The sequence below is a fragment of the Callorhinus ursinus genome, unplaced genomic scaffold (assembly GCF_003265705.2).
Source record: "Callorhinus ursinus isolate GAN/ISIS: 27379988/994484 unplaced genomic scaffold, GSC_fseal_2.0 scaffold6, whole genome shotgun sequence".
Classification (NCBI taxonomy): Eukaryota; Metazoa; Chordata; class Mammalia; order Carnivora; family Otariidae; genus Callorhinus; species Callorhinus ursinus.
The window spans coordinates 26,249,301-26,265,844 of record NW_027397068.1 but is presented as its reverse complement, the minus strand read 5'-3'; the positions used below and the strand labels follow the sequence as shown (position 1 = coordinate 26,265,844).

Sequence of the window (16,544 nt, the reverse complement as noted above, 5' to 3'; positions counted from 1 at the left end):
AGGCCTATCTACCTGGAAACCACAGAAGATTCTAGACAGGATCCAAACAAATCAGTACTTCCTAGGACAGACCCGTGGCCTATCCTAGAGTTGGTGGGGGCAGGTGGGCCCACAGAGAGCAGTCCCATGTTGGGAACCCACTGCCTAACTACTTGGCCTGACTGTGCTCTGGGAGAAGACCAGACCTTAGGAGATGTTTGTCACTCCGTGGAGCACCTTCAGGCCACAAGATGTGTTCTGTCACAGAAGGATCTTTCTGCTTAGGACTGAAGGAGCCCCTGACACTGTGTGCCCTCCAGGTAGGAGCAGAATCCCATGGGTTGGTTCTGACTGCTCTCTAAGGTTTGGTTGCATTGTCAGACGGCCTCGGCAACATCTCTTCTCGGTCAGGGTTTGTCCTGGATTCTTCTGGGAAGTCATAGCCCTCATCAAACCCTTTAACTTTGGGTTTCTCCTCAGTTCCAATCACTGACTGCTCCTTAAAGTTCTTGAAAAGGCAGCCCAGCTCTTTCTAAGTACTTAGTTGGAGGCCAGAAAATGCTAGGACATGGCAATGACTTCCTGATATTATGTTGAGAGTTTTAGGATTTGATCTGGGCCTGGTGTAGGAATGGACTTCTGCCTCTCTGTAGATTCCTATTAATACCGCTAGTGATGTCCCGAGTACATCTACAGGACACATGGGTTAGAAGCTAGCGCTTGGCTCTTGTGCCAACATGAATGACAGTGTTTGAAAGAGAGTGGTGATGTCAGTGTGACTTCTGGAGACTTCTTCACCATGGAAACCCTGGAAGAGTTCCTCTAGAAAGGGGATTATTATATAGCTTAAAGGGAGCCCCCTGAACAAGAATTACTAGCTGATTTACATCAGATTTGGAGGTACATCTCCTTGGGCCCAGGGCCCCGCTTGGGAGGAGGTCTCTGACCGTAAGAGGCCAAGCTGTACCTATGCTGTGCTCCTCCTCAGCACTGAGTCATTAACTCACTAGCAGAAGCCACAGCACAGAGCCCTGGAATGAGAAAAGGCATGTTTGCAAGAGACAGGGATGGCAAGGTGTTTCTATGCACTAATTAAACTAAGCAACCAGCAGGGTTGTTGTCTGTTTTCATTTTTTAGATCAGGAAACAAAGGCATTGAAAAATCCAGTTAAGGCACCACTGTCACAGGGTGAGTCAGCAGTAAACTGGGCCCAAGAATTCAAACTTTGTGCCTCCTGGGCCAGCACTGGTTTCTGCCTTGGGCTCCATGGTCTCAGAAAATAATTCCTGCTTTATCCATAGCAAGAGTCCTTTGTGACACCCATTTGATGAAAACTTACCCTAATACTGCCTGTTCTCTGCAGGTTTGCTCAACAGCCAAAGGCCTTGTCTTCCTCAGTCTCCCTTCATACCACCCCTTGGCCATCTCATGGGCTGTCCAGCTCCAAAGGCCTCTTGTGGACTCATCCCAGTTGGACTCTCCACTTGCTCCAGCACATCCACCAAGGTCCTTGGCCTTGTCCATGCCAGCAACTTCCCCACACTACAGCTCAGAATTAGAGCTCTGACTGGGGCTCCCAGGCATGTTTCCTTCCTTCCTGCTTCTGCTGTCCACACTGGTCTCTCGGGCTCAGCAGTGCTGTCACTCACTCCTGCACCCTCTTCCTTATGTCCGTTCTCCGCCTGGAAAGCTCTCCCCTTCTCAGACCACCAAGGTTCTCCAGGAATTCTAGACCTCTCCCAACTTTTCCAGAATTCCTGTTTCCCTTCTCTGTGATATCTTTCTATACTCATTAAAGAAACATGGTGATCTCTCCATCCACTATTTGCCCACAAAACTGATCAAAATTGATTTGCCCTCAACTCTTACCGAGGTCTCAAATTGCTACTTATGGTGATGTGGTAGGCAGAATCCTAAAATGAACCCAAGATTTCCTGTTTCCTCTCCTGTGTGCGCCCCCACTGAATACGATGGATTTTACTCCCATGATTAGGTTATGTTTAATGGCACAGTTGACCTTAAGAAAAGGAGATTTGTCAGTGGCCCTAACCTAATCACAGCAGGGACCTCAGTCCTATGACCACCGGGAAGTAGATTTTACCAACAAACAAGAAAGTGCTAAAAGTGGACTATTTCCCCAGAGCCTTCAGACAGGAACCCAGTAAGGCTAACACCTGGATTTCAACACTGTGTTATCCTGAGCAGAGAACCCAGGCTTGCTGTGCCAGACTTCTGACTTATATGACTGTGAACTAATCAATGGGCATTGTTTTAAGTCAGTAAGTTGGTGGTAATTTGTTAGGCAGCAGTAAGAAACTAATGTCGGTGAATAGTCATTCAGTCATGTTAGAGTTGTGGAATTTCCGTGTTCATCCTGGCACCAGTCTTAGCTGAGGGGCTGCAGTCACACCTGGGTGGACTCCCAGCAGGAAGAGAGCCTGGTCACCTGGTTTCCCTCTGACTATAATTCAGCTACAAGTGCGATTGCTTGGTTCCCAGCACTCTGTTGCCTGCTCTGAGGCAAAGATGAACTTGGCCTTCCTGCCCACAGGGGCTTCTAATCTAGTAATTAAGTGAGCACATAGTTGTATACAGAGGGAGGAGGAGACATGGAGCAGAATGCTCAGAGATCAAGAAAATGGAAACCATATCCAAAGAACGAAATCAAATCCAAAGAAGTGACATTTGTCCTGAGCCCTGAAGGCTGAGTGGGGTTTTATCTTAAGGATGGAAGTAGGAAATTAAAAGTGAATAAGAAAAACTGTGTTGGACATTTGACGCATCAGAGGTAGTATGGTTAGGATGGAAATAGCATTCTGGGTCTACAATGTGAAGGCTCTTGAATCATTGGGAGTAGTGTGTGGGGGTTATTTGATGATAAATGAGTTTGGAGTTCTATGACTTTGGAGTTTGAATGAAAGTTTGGAGACTTGGGTGGGATAGAATCAAGGTGGACTGAGTGTGCAGGATGGATTAAAGTAGAGGCAGGTAGGAGATGGGGATTATTTATAGACCATGAGAGTAGAATGAACAAAAATTAACCAGAGCCTGCATCATGGCTCTGGCAGCAGGGACAGAAGGAAGGAGAAGAACTAACAGCCACTGGGGAAGGTAGAACTTCCACTGACCAAACCACAGAACAAATATAGCATCCAGCACAGGTCCACCCACCGGTCCTGCCTGCCTCCATTCATTACAGTATTTCAGATGTGTGATCTGTCTGCTCCAGCCAATAGTCTGCAGGAGGTGCTGCCCAAAAGGCAAAGTGTCACTACATTCGAGGAGATGAGCATGGCTGTGGTACCAGGGTTAAAGGGCAAGTCCTATAAAAGAAACATGGCTGATGAACCACAGGCTCAAGAGGGAGAAAGACGGCAGGCACCCAGTCACAGCCACAGTCTTCAGGAAAGAATGACATGGAGTCATTGTTTTGCTTATAGGTAGAATATCCGAAAGGAGAGGGGGCTGTGCATTGCTCCTCTAGACTACCAACAAAACTTCATCTCATCCCAGTACACAGACACACACACAGACACACACACAGACACACACACACACACACACACACACATACGCACTCAGAGGGAGCCTGCTGACTCATGCCCGTATGACTTTCACAATGACAAACAGAACAATAGTTATTCCTGCAAATGCTTAGTTGGGTTAGTCTAGAAGACAAGTTGGTAGCCATAAAATTGTCCTTTGAGCCATTCCTTAGACGCTGGTTTCCTTCGCCTCCCTCCCTGATTGCCCAGGCTATGGTTGTTATCATGATTTTATAAGGTAAGAGACATACAACGTCGTTTTTGTTCAACCACCACCAGACCAGTCAAGGGCAGACTAGGCCAACAAGGCTCTTCCTCCTTCCCCCTCGGTTCTGGGTAAGCACACATCTTCCACCCTTACTTTAAAGGCAGACAATTTGTTTTTATCATTTGCCAACACAGCTGAGGATGATTATTAATTAATCAAAAACACTGACTTTTAACTTCCCACGCTCTCTCCAGAGATGCTCCAGTGACAGCTTGCATCTGGACTTCAGAGCTGTTTAGATAGAAGTGGGCACCATGCAGCAAAGACTTGTTTTTTTTTCTGGTTTATTCTTTTTAAAACACAACTCTAGCTTAATCCCATTTAGCCAGTAAACTTGATTTTAAGGTGGTCTCATTTTGTGGGGTTTCTGTTGGTCTTTTTATACAGCTCCCTTTGAAACCAGAAATGCTGTGTCAGGATTTCACAAAAAGGAAAAGAAGTTCGGAGCACATTCTCTGTTCATCAAAAGCTCAATCTGAAGCACACCAGCAGCATGTTCCCATGAATAATGAAACACCATTGTCTTCCTCGGCTTGCAGTCTTATGTTCCGCTATCACCTGCCAAATTCAGGGTCTCAGCACTGAGTACCTAACCATTTCTCAGAGCAAGTTTGAAACATTACATTTGGAATATAACAAAGGATTATCTGATTCAGTTGTCTGAGGTTTAAGCAACCGAGTCCTTCCCCTCCCCGGCCCCCCCCCGTTCTAAGATGGCGCTGGCAGCCATTCCCCCCACCTCTGTACTTCAGCTTTGCGGCTATACAGTGGTTTTCAGTAAAAAAAGAAAGGGGAGGCAGAAGATAGCTTGCCTCAAATTACACATCAAAGCCAAATGGCTACCTCTAAAGTGAGATGGGGGTGCAGTGTGGGCTTTACCACTTGGCAGAGGCTAGAATCAAAATTCCAGTGCCTTGGGGGGCTGCACAGACTGATAGAAGTTTCTAAACAACACTGAATTTAGGAGGAAAGCGTGCTTCTCTTCCATTTAGAGAGGGCCCCATCTCCAGAATCTCAGCTACCTGGAAGGAGTATGTTGTCCTGTAAGTGCACCGTTCCAAACTTGGGGAAAGCGTTTTGTGAGCCGTGGAGCAAGGCTCCCAGGCAAGATCACACTCTGGGTTCCCAACACTTCTCTTCCCCGCCTTCAGGGATAGATGTTCCTGAAGCCCCCCAGCTTCCTTAAGATGAGTCCTGGGAGCTGCCTGGCTAGGGCTCAGACCATCCGGGCTTTTGTTTCTTCTCTCTGCCCTCCTGCCACCTGTCTTGTTGTCCTTGTCATTGTTCATTAGCATCTCTACTGGAGACATGTGAGGGGAAATAAAAGGAGATAAAAACTCGGCTTGTCACAGTCCATTTGCTTCTTGTCCACAGCTCTGGTAAAAGGCAGAAGAGGAAGCTATTAGTCAAGATAAGAGTTTAGATAAGGTTTGGGGATTACCTGTAAAATTCATTTATTCATGGTTACCCTCCAATCGCCTGAAGATAATGGGGAGGGGGGATCTTTATCATAGTTTTTTTTTTTTTTTTTTGGAAGGTAAGAGCAAAATTCTTCAGTCATTTCTAAGAGCTGGTCAAAATAACTTGATGAGCTAAAACTAGTATAGCTAATTTATACCTTGGTGACATAAAACTAGCATAGCAACTAACTAACCACTCCATTCTTTAACTCTCTGAAGCCAGCTGCCTCTGGACGTGGAGAATTTCCTATCTCTAGGTAGGCAGGGAAAGAATTTAACTTATTCTCAGGTTAATAGGGGACCTTGGACAGCTCTGCAGTTCTTTTGAATGGCTGGGAAGAAGCAAATTGAATAGATAAGTTAGGGTCTTTGATTACAAGTAATAGAAAACAACTGAAATTAATTTAAGTTGGAAAGGTCAATTGATTATAGAGAGTCAGCCGGGGGATCTCATGGGACCCAATGGCTAGCCCTCCTCAAAGGGCTGGGGCTGAGGCCTGGAAGGCTTTAGGACTCTCGGTCTGCCCTTCCACCTTAAAAAAACAAAACAAAACAAAACTATCCATCCTTTTCTGTCATCTCATTTATATTCTGCCCTCCCTCCTATCCTCCTTCCCTTCCATACACAGGGTAAGGAAAAAATAGTTAACCCAGGCTTCCCAATTTCAACTTGAACTGGGCCAACCGCAAGGAAACAGAGATCGCTCTCTTTGGGTACGAGTTTAAAATTCTCAAAAGAGAACATCGGATTGGCCCAGCTTGAGTTAAGTGTCCTCATCTGGCCCAATGGGCTGCGGTTATGAGTGTAAATATGACTGCCGGGTCAGGGAGAGCTCGTGCTCAGAAAAAGTATGTGGGTGATGGAGTAGAACCACTCGGTATCTAGTAATCCAACAAAAGAAAAGGGATGTGGTACCTCTCCCCCTCATGCTCACAATCTGAAGACATAACCTGCACATGTAGAAGACAGACAGTTAAGTTCATTTAGTGCCAATTACTGTGAGGATAAAAAGCCTGATTAGAATGAACTCTTAGGAAACAACCGAAATGGCCCGTCTTCAGTAGAATAAATACATTAAGAATGTGCATAAAATGGGACCCACAGCAAAGCAGTGAAAATTAATGAGCTACAGCTACATATTTCAGTATGGATGCATCTCAAAAGTATAATGATGCATGAAAAAAGCAAGTCACAGAAAAATATATAACAGATGATTTTACTTATGTGAGGTTCAAAAACATGCAAAATTGGACAACATATTATGTAGAGTTACAGATGCATATGGTACCCTATACAGAAAAACGAAAGGATGAGAGACTGAACTCAGGACAGTGGTTACTTGTCAGGGGGAGAATGAGAATGTGCTCGGGAAGAGGACAGTGGAGGGCTTTGGAAGGGCTGGGCACATTCTATTTCTTACGCAGGGTGGGGGGTTTGATGGCATTCATTTTATTATCATTTGATCTATACTTATTTCCCTTTTTTGTTTATGTGACATGTTTTGGAATTTACAAAAATATAAGCCATTGAGCAAGAGTTCTAAGGAAGCCATTTCCCGGTCTTGGGTGATGGCCAACGGTGTTGTGCTCATGTGGTCAGGGAAGGATAGGGAGTAATTCTGTTTGTCAAACGATTTTCTGGTTTCTGTCCATGGGACAGCCACCCTGACAAGGGAAGTGTCTGGGGGTGGCCTGTCAGCACTGCGAGCTGAGAATGCCTGAGGTACAGCCATGCTTTTCACAGGTCCTTTGGCCTGGTGTCAAGCTGCAACAATTATTCATCTTTGCTCCCAGCCCAGACATCCTAACTCTCTCCATCCAGGAGATCTACCTAACTGCTAAGCATTGCCCTCAGAACACATTACAAACTGACAGGTTCTCAGAAGGCTAGACAGAAACTACCATATGGCCCAGCAGTTCACCTCTTCCAGAACAGAAAGCAGGGACTTGAACAGATACTTGCACACCGATGCTCATGGCAGGATGATTCACAATAGTCAATAGGTGGAAACAACCCAAGTGTCCATCCACATGTGGATGGATAAACAGAAATGGTATATCCATACAAAGGGAATATTATCCAGCCATGAAAAGGAATGAAGTTCTGACCCAAGCTACCTGTGGAGGAATGCCAAAAACATTATACTTAGTGAAATAAGCCAGACACGGAAGGGTCAATATTATATGATTCCACCTATGTAAGATACCTCAGAATAGGCAATTTCATAGAAATAGAAAGTAGAATGGTGGTTACCAAAGGCTGGGAGGAGGAAGAACAGAAAGTTATTGTTTAACGGTACAAAGTTTTTGTTGGGGATGATTGAAGAAATTTTGGGTATAGATAGCTGTTGGTGGTTACGCAACACTGCGAATATATTTAATACCACTAACTTGAATATTCACAAATGGTTAAAATGATGAATATTATGTTATGTTTATCTTATCACAGTTAGAAGGAAACACAAATGCAGAGCACTAGGGAGGACACATATCTGGAGGAAAATGATACCGGGGAGAGGTAGAAAAGTACACAGCATCCTTTTTTCTTTTCGAGATTTCTTTCTAAATGATTTTGGCTAGTTCCCTGCATTCTAGTCCTGTAGTCTAGGACCATCATTTCTAGCAATATTTTCAATTCAACAGAATAAGAACGTATGCGTGCCTCATGGAGTGTGATGTCATGGGGCCCTGTCTTTGCTGGAAACAAGCCCGTGGGCACAGGGCTCAGCAAGCCCCTGAACTTCCACCTGCCTAGGGGTTAGAGGTAGGCCAGGGAGTGGGATGAGAGGCCCTAACAGTGGAGCCTACTTCAGAAGCGTGGCGAGCAATTGTAGTTCTGTGTCCCCAACTAGTGAATGCTGCATTCAGTGGCTGATGTTCAGTGTTCCAGAGGATGAGAAGGAGAAGGAAAAATGTGTGTGGTCAAGTCCTTTTTACATTTTCTTTTAGTTTCCTGAGACCAAGCAGTTGCCTCTGACTTGGAGAATGTCCTGCTTTTTTAAAAAAGAGGAAAAGATCATCCCCAGATCCATAGAATGGTGACTGGGGAGGTTAGTCGTGAGCTGGAAGTAACAATGTACAGCTGGGGCTGGGCCTACGCCAGAAAGGGCCCCGTTGAGAGAGCCAGGACACAGAGGCAGTAGCGCCTTACCTAGGGACGGCCTTGGGCACTGTTGCCTTCGTGGCCCCCTCCCACCATAATAGTATCGATATAAAAGTTCATTTGTAATATAACTTTAACTACTTCAACATTTATATCTCTTTTAGGGGAAATTTAATTGATTTTTTTTTTTTTTTTTTTTTTAGTATGTATTCCCGTGAAGTCCAGTCCTGTGGCCCAGTCCAGTCCTATCCCCATGTTGCCTGGACTGGGGACCGATGGATGCCTAGATGCTGAGTCTCGTGGCATGCCCATGCTGGCTCCGCTCCCCTCCCCACCACTCCTGCCTCCAGCACCCAACCGTCCCAGCAAGTCTGGATCTGGGCTGTGTGCAGAATCCTGGAATTTAGAAAAACAAAACTCCCAAATCCACAAACGTTGGAGCGTGGGGAGTCCACGTTCTCTGGAAGGTTTGAAACCGACTGTCCAGGGCCCAGGTGTGACCTACTTCCTGTATCAGCGCCCTTGACTGGGGCAGGAGCAATCTTGTTTTAGGGGAATCCTAAGCCCCCTGTGGGGCCTGTGTGAACAAACACCCCATCCCAGCGGGCCATCTTTCTAGTGATGGTGGTTTTCTGCTCTGCACTCCTGAGGTGGAGCTGGGAAATTCATTTGAACCAGACCACTTATCAAAATTTAATTGATTCTTATGGGCCCTAAAATTTTCATCCTTTTTTTCTGATATGAGAACAAGATTAAAACAGTTTCATAGGCCCCTGCAAGTATCTCTGTGATAGAACTGGGCCTGCTGCGCATAACCTGGGAGGGACTGGGACAGACAACCTTCCATTTCTTCCTCTGGGGCTTGTTCTCCTGGAGCAGGAAGGGATTTTCAGGTCATCCTGTGCCCCCTCCCATGCAGGCAGGAATCCCACTGAGGCAGCCTCAAGATGGGATCATGAAGTCTCCACCTCCAGGCATGGGATCCAAGCAGCCTCTCTATGAATAAGCCAGTTTGGGGTACTGAACTCCAATAAAAACCTGCATCCCTGTAATTTTTCGCCAACTGCTCCAATTTCTGTCCAGCTGGACCAACAGAGCAAGTTTTAAGTCTAGTTTTAAATACTTGAAGACAACCCCTTTGTGTCACTGCTATACCTCAGCTCAAGTTCTTTGCCCCAGATTAAGTACTCACGGTCTTGTGTGGGTACTTTTTTTTTTGTACACCCCTCATCTGCTAGATGCCCTCCCCTGAACAAGGACCAATGGCCCTGATGGGGTCTGATCTGACCACACTTGTTCCCTCTGCTGCAACAACATTACCCTTCGACCAGGATCACTTATTATGAGATAGATCCCACAGCCATCATGCCCTAACCCGTGATCAGTTAAGCCCCATAGTTCTTTGCCCCCCCCCAACTGAAATTAAGCCAGTCTCTCCCAATCTCTACCTGAGCCACTCAAGATCTTGTCATCATGGAGACATAGTGTGTCCTCTTTGACTTGACTCACAATGCTCAGGTCAAGACTTTTATTCTGTCATTCAGGACAGAGGTTGTCATTTCCATGCTTGGCTACCCACAGATTTGGCAGACATACTTTTTTTTTTTTTTTTTTGGTCTTCATCCTGATGTGACAGGAACCAAAAATTCTATGTTCAAATTTGCCAGCAGTTTTTCCTCATTACCAGAAGTTGGACCCTGACATGGTTGAAACCAAAAAAATTTCCATTTTGGATTTGTGAGTGATTTTTGCATTCTAGGGGAGAAGGAAATTAGCCCTTGGACTTAATTTGTCCTTTTGTCTGGAAGGAACTCTTTTTTTTTTTTTTAAGATTTATTTATTTATTTTAGAGAGAGAGAACACACAGAGTGGGGGCTGGGTTAGAAGGAGGGGCAGAGAGAATCCTTGAGCAGACTCCCTGTTGAGCAGGGAGCTTGATGTGGGGCCCAATCCCAAGACCCTGAAATCATGACCTGAGCCAAAATCAAGAGTTGGTGGCCAAACCAGGTGAGCCATCCAGATGCCTCTGGAAGGAACTCTTTTAATGAGGTGAGGTTTTCTTTTGTAAAGATTTAATTTATTTATTTTAGACGGAGAGCTTGGGCACAAGCAGGGGGAGGGGCAGAAGGAGAGAGAGAATCTCAAGCAGACTCTGCACTAAACGAGGAGCCACACTTGGGGCTCAATCTCATGAGTCTGAGATCACGACCTGAGCCGAAATCGAGAGCTGGACGTTTAAACGATAAGCCACCCAGACGCCCTGACGGTTTTCTTCTTCTTCTTCTTTTTTATTTTTTTTTAAAGATTTTATTTATTTTTGAGAGAGAGTGAGTGAGAGAGAGAGAGCAGGGTCAGGGGCAGAGGGAGAGGGAGAAGCAAACTCCCTGCTGACGCTGAACCGACTGAGCCACCCAGGTACCCTCAGGGTTTTCTTTTTTTAAAAAGACATCAGGTATAGGGGCGCCTGGGTGGCTCAGTCGTTAAGTGTCTGCCTTCGGCTCAGGTCATGATCCCGGGGTCCTGGGATCCAGCCCCGCATCGGGCCCCCTGCTCAGCGGGAAGCCTGCTTCTCCCTCTCCCACTCCCCTTGCTTGTGTTCACTCCCTCGCTGTGTCTCTCTCTGTCAAATAAATACATAAAATCTTAAAAATAAAAAAAGACATCAGGTATAAAGCTACATATTATGGGACAACCATCGAAGAGAGATGGCTCCTCCCGGCCACATGGTGGTGGACCAGTGCTTCAGTGAGAGGTAGCTAGGAAAAGATAGTGGTGATGAGGAAGGTCAGTGGCCTGTAGGACAGATCATTATCTACTTGAAGTTTCCTTTTCTGCTCTGTAATTCCCTTATGTTAGGCCTGAGTCCTCAGCTGGGTCCTTGGGGGAGAGAGGCAGCGGGTGCTGGCCTAGAGGAGCAGAGTGAGAAACAGCAAAGCCAGCAGGATGGAGTTGGAGAACAAGGTCTTACGCCCATGGAGCCCCTGGAATGCGAGAGTGGGGCTGGGGGCAGTGACGGATTACTTGGGAAAGTGTGACCTAAAGGGCTGGAAAACACGGGACGCCGAGAGTACACAAGACATCCCTGATGGTGAGCAGCAGACGGAGGCTGAGGAGCTCAGCCACAAGGGGACAGAGTTCAGATGCTATCAATTTAACATTTAACGTTTTAATATGAGCATTTGAGGAACATGCTTTGGGTGTGGATTCACACCTGGGTTATTCAAACGGCCCAGCGTTCCTCTAGCCACATCATTATCAGCCTACCCACTATGTCTTTATTTTCTGTGGATTTTTTTTGGTGTCTTTTAAATTGCAAAAATAATCTATGCTCCTCACGTAAAGCTAAATGATGCAGATGTATATTGGAAAACATTTTGTCAAATGTTACATTAAAATCAAGATGCACCAAGCCCATGGCATTTGCCAGTGGTCTTAGGTAATGTGGTGCCCGTGGGCTTTACATGCTACCTGCCCTCTTGTCTGCCTCTCCCGGGTCGAGAGTGTGGACCTGAGCTCCATGACCAGGAGCAGCCCAGAGGAGCTGGAGACACATTAGTAAGAGAATCACATTGGCTTTTAAGTTCCTCAAGGCAGTGTTGTCACTTAGCAATAGTATTTGAGGGCCAAGTGAGGATTTTATGAGGCGCATGGAAATAACATTTAGAAGAATATTTTATGAGTGTACATGGTAAAATGTTGACTTTTAAATTTCTGCACATTAGGTAGGAGAGATCTGTTTCATTCACCTGCCTGACTTCCTTTTCCTCTTCTTTAGCAAGCAGTACCCCAGATTTCTTTTGGGGAACCAGTAGCTTGTGAAGGGCTACCCACGTCTCCTGGCTCCACAAGCAAGCATGTGGCCCAGGCCTAGATAACAAGAGTGACATAACCACCTGTCACGGTGACCTCAGAGAGGGTCATGGAGTCTGGCAGGCCAGCCTCGGTTAACCCTGGGACCTGCGGGCTATGCTATCAGTAAAGAAGGGCTCTCCACCTGCAGGACCACTCCACTGGAGGAAGTCAGCCTGAGCTCCGGCGACTACCTTTGCCCCCAAGCAGGACCATGCCAGGTCAAGAGAGGGAGAGACATAGTTTTCTTATGGGAGCCCGGCTATACCAGAAGCTGTCCCTGGAATTCACTGCCTAAGCCACTTTGAGGATTTCCTGTCACTGACAACTAAGAGGCCAGAATCAGGGTATCCTTTTAGCAACAGCATTAAAAAAGAAATGATCTTCCTGGAAAAAAAATTGGCTTGGTAGTTTTGCGTATTCTATATTGAATTGATCAATTAGATATATGAACATGAGTGAGATAGTTCAAAGGATGCTGTTCAGAATTATGCAAGCCATATTTGAGTGTTTTAAGTTGATGCACGGTTCATAATACTCAAGCAACAACTGGGCAAAGGAAGCACAAGGAACAGGGATTCCCATGTAGTGTCTAGATCATCAGGAAAATATCGCCGGTTGTTCAGTGGGTAGCAAGTGAAGGCAATTAACTAGCTCTATCAACTCCTTAAACCAACTACACAGTGAAGGAGGCAGAGAAGAGAAGTAGAGCAGGCTGGGAACATTTACATTCCACTGCGGTTGTCAGGAACACCTGCTTTCCTTACCCAGAGCGGACACAGTTCTTGTCCAGCTCAGAGGCTGTCCACTGACAGCAGGTGATCGGCTTCATCTGGACAGGAAGCCCAATGCCACACTTCACCTATCATTTTTTTCCCCCTAAACTCCTCTCCAGGAGCCTTTTTTGGGGTGTAAGTTTGATGTTCTGAAGTCTCTATTGACAGGCCAGTGTGATCCCTGCCCCAGATCAGGAGATAGGGAAGCCCAGATTTTCATTTCAGGTACGATACCGAGTCTCTGTGTGGCCTCGAAAAAGCCACTTAACCTCCTGGCCTCAGTTTCCCTGTCTGCAAAATAAGGCACATAATCCAAACTTAGATGCCTCGCTGGCCTGCTGTGTGCATTAATTATTGTTTATAGTGTAAGTGGAATGGAGCTGTGTTAATTATTATTATCATTTCTGGGTCTTCCAGCCAAGTTTAAGCCAAGCCCTTGCTTTCCTTTTAGTTCCTGAGATCTGACAAGGTACAGCCCAAGGCCCTGAGGAGGGCCATAAATCAAGGCTAGTCAGTAGATTATGCATATCTCACTGCAAGGGACTGGCCCCAGAAGGCCCTGCCAGCCATAGGCCCTGGCTTCTGGGGTTCCGGAGGGCAGCCCAGAGACCCACAGGCTTCATTTAAGAGCCTCACTTCCACAGAGCAAGGGTGTGAAGCGGCTGCCACACTCCTATCCCTTGCCTCTTTGTGTCCCTGCCATTTAATTTACTGAGAAGTCTGAAGATCAATAAGAGGAGCTCACCCTGTCATTAGACAAGGCCCTAAATTGCAAGTTACAGGTGGAGAAGCTTCAGGAGTATTGTGATCACTCATGAAGAAAGATGACTAATCGCTTTCTTCTGGTCACTTATTTGGCTTATGACTTTGGTTTCTACTCTCTAAGTACAACAGTTATCAGATTTCCATGTAAGCAGGTGGCTGACAGTCGGCACTCCTGCTTCACTGAATATGCCTGTGGGTTCTGCCACGTCCCCCCCAGTCCACAAGGTTCAGTTGCATTTTCCCTCACCGTCATTTGAAGTCTAGGAGACGGGTGGAGGGGAGAAAGCTCACCTTCGTCCCTGCGTATCCAGTGCAAGTGGGGTAAACCGTCCCAGCAAGTCTGGATCTGGGCTGTGTGCAGAATCCCAGAATTTAGAAAAACAAAACTCCCAAATCCACAAACGCTGGAGCGTGGGGAGTCCACGTTCTCTGGAAGGTTTGAAACCGACTGTCCAGGGCCCAGGTGTGACCTACTTCCTGTATCAGCGCCCTTGACTGGGGCAGGAGCAATCTTGTTTTAGGGGAATCCTAAGCCCCCTGTGGAGCCCCGTCCTTACCCACCCGGGACCGCAGCCCACGCGGTTCAAGGGCTGGTCACGTCCCTGCCTCTCTGCTTGACCTCCTTATCAAGGAGTCTGTAGCCACATCCACTTGCACTGATTCGTCCTCCTTCCCGATGTAGCCCTTGATGTGCATGCCCCTTCTCCGCCCCCACGCTTCACCCCAGGTGCCCTGGCCCTCACTTTCCCCGGCTCTGCTGTTGCCCCTGCTGCCCCGCCCCAGGGGCAAACTGGCAGGTCCTGCCCGGCTCTTTTGTCTGCTCAGCAGGCCAGCAGACGGCGGAGTGGCAGCGAGTGCTGGTTAACTAATTAATGATTGTAAAGCACTTTGAAAACATAAAGAACTAGATAAATGCCAAGTATTATTGTTATTAATGATGAGGAGGCTGTTTAGTCATCCTTTGCCGTGAACTCAGCTCACTGCCCCCACTGTGGCCACAGGCTGATCTGTGAACTAGGATGAGAAGTCTCCTCCTCCCTGCAGGCGCTGTTTCACACTGAGTCAGTGACCAAGGTGAAGGGCAGGGGCCAGGAAACCTCTCCTCATCTCCCACCTGCTCTCGAAGCACTGCCTGCTTTGTGGCTGTCATGCTAGCATTTACCGAAAGCCAGGGCCTGAAACTGCCTCTCTGTTTCCCATTCACCTGTTTAGTAAGTTCGCTGATGTTTGAGTTCTTGATTGTGGTGATTAGACTGTCCCTATCTGAGCACAGGATGGAGCCCAGAGTGGAGCCCCACTTTCCATTTAGCAGACGGACTCACTCACACACCTGATCATATCTCTTTCACATGTTTTTAGGGCTGTATTTTTTTTTTTCCTAAATGCCTCTGTGCATATTTGCTGATTTGATAGAGTAACTCTGTTGGCTAGGGAAGGCAGACGTTCTCGTCCCCATTTTACATATGGGACACTTGAGGCTCAGGGGACGTTAGAGGCCTTGCATGGGGCCCCAGGGCAGCTAGAATCTGGGGAGCGGCCCAAGTTCACCCCAGCTCTCCAGAGCCCTGGGCTGAGTGGTGCCCTCCGACACATGAGGAGTCTGATTGTGACAGACTCCAGACACCTGACAGGATGTGCCAGGTAATGTAAAGAGGCTCCACAATGTTCATGCGAAGCAAACACCCTCAGGAGCACCTGGTTCCCGCACAGCAGTCTGACTGGACGGCCCAGCCACTGGCTAACATCGAGAAGTTCTCCATGCCCTGCCCAAGGCTTGTGATCCTAGAATCTGACATCCTATAGAATGTGAAGACCAGGAAGGCCTCGGGATCTGTCCCCGGCATCACACATGACACAGCTACTATCCAGAGAAGTCCAGTTACTCGTGCAAGATGGCAGGCAGAGCCAGTCGAGAAGAGAGGCTTGAGGCCTGAGACCGGCTTTCCTAGGAAGCCCCGCCTCATCCAGCACCAGTTCTCTCTTGCCGGGTGGTGACGGCTTCGGGTGGTTTCACTTTCTTTGTCCTTGTCTGTATTTTCCAACATTTCCTTTTCAAATAAATGATAAGAGTAATCAGAAAGCAAGAGATCTGTCACAGGTGTATAAATGTATGCACACAAGCATGGAGTCTGCCTTTTTCTTCCCCAGCCACACAGCTCTGCCTTGTTTTGATAGATACTCCCTCAACGGAGGCTCATTTGAGAGTCCCCGTGTTGCTGGCGGTCTTAGCCCTTCCAGCTGCCGTCACAAAACACCACAGGGCGGGTGGTTTCTGAACAACAGAAAGAACACAGTTCTGGACGCTGGAAGGCCAAGATCAGGGTGCCACATGGTCGGATGAGGGCCCTCTTCCAATTCGCAGATTGTCATACCCTCTCGTGGCGGAGGAAGGGGCAAGAGAGACCTGGGGGGGGGGTGTCTTTTCTGAGAGCACTGACCCCCTTCAGGGAGGGCTCCATGCTCATGAGCTAAGCACCTCTCAGGACAATCCTAATGGGAGCACATTGGGCATTAGGATTTCCACATATGAATTTTTGGGGGTGCACAAACATTCAACCCATCACACTGGTTATCTTCTCCCATTTGAGTTCCTAAAAAGCAGGCATTTCAAGAGATGCCCAGCTTGGCTCTAGCTCTAAGCTATCAAAGATAGGGCTGTGGGGTCTGGGGGCGGGAGGGGGGTTGATCTGAACGACAGCCCCGGGGGAGCAGCTTGTCCCGGCAGGGGCCCCGCTGTTGTGATGACAGCTGCCTCAGAAATCATTTCCAGGGCTCTTCAATGACCATGAGATCCAGCT

At 47.2% G+C, this 16,544-nt stretch overlaps 1 long non-coding RNA gene across 1 annotated transcript; it reads left to right on the top strand.

Annotated features, from left to right (window-relative positions):
* The first annotated feature begins 9,840 nt into the window (after window positions 1-9,840).
* LOC141372894 (uncharacterized) lies at window positions 9,841-12,590 on the top strand. The gene is made up of 3 exons (XR_012378416.1): window positions 9,841-10,093; window positions 11,213-11,444; window positions 12,132-12,590. It is a non-coding gene; the product is annotated as an uncharacterized lncRNA (long non-coding RNA).
* Window positions 12,591-16,544: the final 3,954 nt, after the last annotated feature.